This window comes from Triticum aestivum, chromosome 7B (assembly GCF_018294505.1).
Source record: "Triticum aestivum cultivar Chinese Spring chromosome 7B, IWGSC CS RefSeq v2.1, whole genome shotgun sequence".
NCBI classification, from domain to species: Eukaryota; Viridiplantae; Streptophyta; class Magnoliopsida; order Poales; family Poaceae; genus Triticum; species Triticum aestivum.
The window spans coordinates 405,112,033-405,115,631 of NC_057813.1; the positions used below are offsets into that span (position 1 = coordinate 405,112,033).

Below are 3,599 nucleotides of genomic sequence, written 5' to 3' on the forward strand. Positions count from 1 at the left end.
TCGAGTCATCACCTTCTCAAACAAGCACCAGTCCTGAGAGCACTACTGTCATCCTCATACACTATGTATAGTTAATGTTGTGTGCATCGTGACTGGATCTCTTCTACCATGAATTACAATGTTTAGTCGCTAATTGAATTGAACTTTGGAGGTGCTCTTCATTTATAGTCAGCTGGCAATAAGGTACAAATATGTTCTTCTTTCATCAGTTTCACGTTTGTAGCACTGACAATACTTTTAAGCCACTGACTATTATAATCTATGAAAGAATCCTCCTGAGCAAACAAACTCGGGCCATATGAGTCTATTTTATTTTTTATTTTGTAGGAAACCATGTAAAGTCCACTGATATTTGATAGTTGAAAAATTGGAAACTAAACATTAGCATATTCTAGGGGACCAACACAAGTGAGATATGTGGCCAGCGGTAAAGAATATTAACCACTCAAAACATAAACAAAATTGTTCAACCTGATGTACCTGGAAATTATCGGCGTGAATAAATGTCACTTTAAAAAATAGCCTTGAATTTTTCTATAGTTAATTGCCCGTGTGATGCAACAGAGACATACATATTTGAGTGGCTCAATGACAATCGTCCTGTAAATCTTCCCTCCCTCTCTGATCTTCCTCTCTCTACATATATGCCCATCTCCCTTCCTCCTATCTCCCTCTCTCTACATATATCCCCATCTTCCTTCCTCCGGTCTCCCTTCCTTCCACCCTCTCTCGCTCATTGTAGGCGTCACAGGGGACAGACATTTTGTAAAGTACTAATAATTTCCAAGGACCATTGTTCGCCTACATCTATAGCACATGCCTCCCTTCCTCCCACCCACTCTTCCTAAGGTCTTCCTACCTTCCTAAGGTCTTCCCACGACAAATGAAAGGGAACAGACAAGTAGCGGAGGTTTGCTTCGGATATTCTTCCATTGAGATACCATGCTGAACGGAAGCTTCTTCGTCGATTCCTGCACCTATATAACAATCATCAAGCATATCAAATAGGGCTTGGTGTTCAGTAAGCAACTGGAAAGGATTAAATGGAGTCCGCCTTTCACGAAGTGCCTACCAATGTATCCCGTCGGATGTCTCTTGCGTCAACTCTATAAAACACTTGTAACAAACTTCTTCCCTGCTCAATATATTGGAGCAACTATGCTGCATTTGTAGAAGAAAATGACTCACAAGGAACAATCATTTTCTCTAGATAAAACATAAGAAACAAGATGTATGTTGACTTACTCCTTTAAATCAAACATGCTCCATGGCATGGCACAAGTCTTCATGTTCCTATCAAAACCGCAACCGAGTTGCAGAAGCACTTGGTCTTATCTCGTAATCTAGCAAATAATCAGAACTACCACCAAATGTGACTACCACGGTACCACAATGCTATGTCATGGTATCACATATCAATCCGTCATAAGTCATAAGACAAGAATAATACTATAGCCAAGATCTAAATGGGGCTTCACTGCATCTACAACTGGATTTTCAAAGAAGCATAACTGAAGCATGTTGAATAAGTACAAAGAGATTCTAATGATGTATATCTGTATGTGCAGCAAGTTGGAAAGTAAGAGACGCAGACAGCAAGCAATTGTCAGAGCAGTTCAAAATATCATGATTAACCAGCGGCAAATAAATCATGAAACATGGGATGTAACTTTCAACAAATAAACCAAACATCTTAATCTCAGCACCCATCGGCATTGCAGGTGACGACCATGTTGCTGCCCTTGCCATTTTGGTTACGGTCATCCAAATCTTCCTCCTCGTCCTTTGATATAAATAATGCCCAGCATTGTGAACACCGCGACTCGGTTTTGACCTGCATCCATGCGAGTGAGGTGGATCAGAGACTGATCTTGCATGAAAAGAAGAGGAAAACTATGGGAAAATAGAGGAACCCCAATGAATCTTGTTCGCATACATTTGGTGTGTAGATGGATGGTTGCGACAGTGCAACAACAACGCATGCCGGCATCAAACGGAATATTTCTTACGACGATCGCTTGCAAGACTCGGTAGGGCGGAGGAGCCTTGGTTTAGATGGCTACGGTCTGTGTCGGCTACGTTCTTTCCATTAGAGCACGTACGTACGCAGTGGTTGCTAAATGTGCACATTCAGCTCAGAATTCAAGAATCAAGAAACTGTATTACTAATAAAGACTAAATGTGCACATTCCAATGGTGAACTACAAGGATGCTACTACAACAGAATCGATATTAAATCAGAATTACAAAAGACTGAAGAAATTACTGTTATAAGCACTCTTCAAAAGTTCAGAACCAGATATACTTGCTAAACTTTGTAAGTTCTTAAACTGTATAAATCTAGGATCCTAAATCTGTTTTCGTTGGCCAACACAAACAATCTGCAAACTTAATAGAAAAGAATGCAAAGAGAAGAAAAAAGGCAAACCTTATGTGTGAATCAATGGATTGTGTGCCCGGCAGCCAAGCCACAACCATCCACGCCGATGAGCCTCGTCCAAATTCTTGTACAGTACATTATACGTCTGTTCCATCACAATTGGAACATCCGGACATCAAATAAACGCTAGCCAGCGAGATCCCTAGCCCCCGCCGAGCCGACTGTATCATCACTATGATCCAGCCAAGGAGCAGCCACGCTTGGCAGGGGAAGGACCACGCCGACGCCATCGACGCAGATGAGCAGCGTGCAACCTGCCCCCACGGGTCTCATCGCAGAAGATGCCGACGGAAACAGGGACCTGGCCGACATCACCTCCATCATCCCGGACACGGTGTGCCAGGATGGCCGCCATGGGGAGTGGCTGCCACAGCCGCGATTCATGCAGAGACGGAAGACGTGGCGCGACAGCGGAGTTGGGAGAGATAGAAGACCGCGGGGCAGCCGGGGGAGGGGGGCGGCGGCAATGATTATGCGTATCCTGGAGTTCGTCGGCAGGGTTTGAAACCGCCCTGCCCTGGAGACTTGGCGGCGGCGATTCCCGGAGTTCGGCGGCGGTGACGCCCCAGCCGCTCCAACCCCTTAGCGATGCGGCCGCCCGCTCCCATCCTCAGTGCCCGCAACACGAGTTGGCGTCTAGGGTTAGCCGCAGCCCACAGGGGCGCGCGCAGGGGGGAACAGCGAGGAGGTGCTGGGGATCGATGGGGGAGACAGGGGTGGAGCCACGTTGGTGGCAGCTGACGCGAGAGCCGGATGGCGTCGCCGGCAGCGTCGACAAGAATCAGAGAGGGTGGCGGCGGCGGATCTCGGAGGTGGCGAAGGGCTCCGCAGCTAGAGCGTCCTTGATGATGGAATGAGGAAACAGATCGAGGGGATTCAAGGGCAGCAGGAACCGCTCGTACCTGCCCTAGCATCTGTTTTTTTATTGGTTAATTTTCGTAGGTTAATTTTCGTAGAGTTTTTTTACATCCGTTTTTCTTTCAATTGACCGGAGGTTTGCACCCTTGTCCCATTGCAATCTCAGTTTTTTTTTTTGACGCTTGTCGGTTCAGTGCGGAATTCGCTGGGAGGTGGGAGGTGGGATTGAGGACGAAAATAAACCATCTCTGGTGGGACGAAAATTGACCGACGGAGACTACCAACTGCTCCATTAGAAGTA

General features: G+C 46.1%; 1 long non-coding RNA gene across 1 annotated transcript; it reads right to left on the minus strand.

Annotated features, from left to right (window-relative positions):
* Positions 1-487: 487 nt before the first annotated feature.
* On the minus strand, positions 488-3,320 carry LOC123158831 (uncharacterized). The gene is made up of 4 exons (XR_006479369.1): positions 2,429-3,320; positions 1,246-1,834; positions 1,073-1,161; positions 488-977 (listed from the first exon to the last, which is right to left on the minus strand). It is a non-coding gene; the product is annotated as an uncharacterized lncRNA (long non-coding RNA).
* Positions 3,321-3,599: the final 279 nt, after the last annotated feature.